The sequence below is a fragment of the Carlito syrichta genome, unplaced genomic scaffold (assembly GCF_000164805.1).
Source record: "Carlito syrichta isolate Samal-C Ts95f unplaced genomic scaffold, Tarsius_syrichta-2.0.1 Scaffold85394, whole genome shotgun sequence".
NCBI classification, from domain to species: domain Eukaryota; kingdom Metazoa; phylum Chordata; class Mammalia; order Primates; family Tarsiidae; genus Carlito; species Carlito syrichta.
The window spans coordinates 75024-75322 of NW_007029490.1; positions in this window are offsets into that span (position 1 = coordinate 75024).

The following is a 299-nucleotide window of genomic DNA, read 5'->3' on the forward strand; positions in this document are numbered from 1 at the left end:
AGAAGGAGGAGGCAGCAGCGGAGGCAGCAGCCCGGAGGAGGCAGAGAAGCCGAAGCGACAGCCTCGGAGGCGGCCCCTCACCCAGACGCCCAAGCTGATTGGCGAACTGCGGAGGGCTGGGCGGAAACGGAAAAGACCAAGGGCCAATGGACGGAGAGCGCCGGCGGCTCCCCCGGTTGTTTGGGAAGGCGAGCAGCTGGAGGAAGCGGGGCTTGCGGGCGGAGGGGGCTGAGGCGGTGGGAGGGCCAGGCCGGAGTGCTCCTCTCCGCTCCCCGACCAGCCGCGGATTCTGTGCGCAG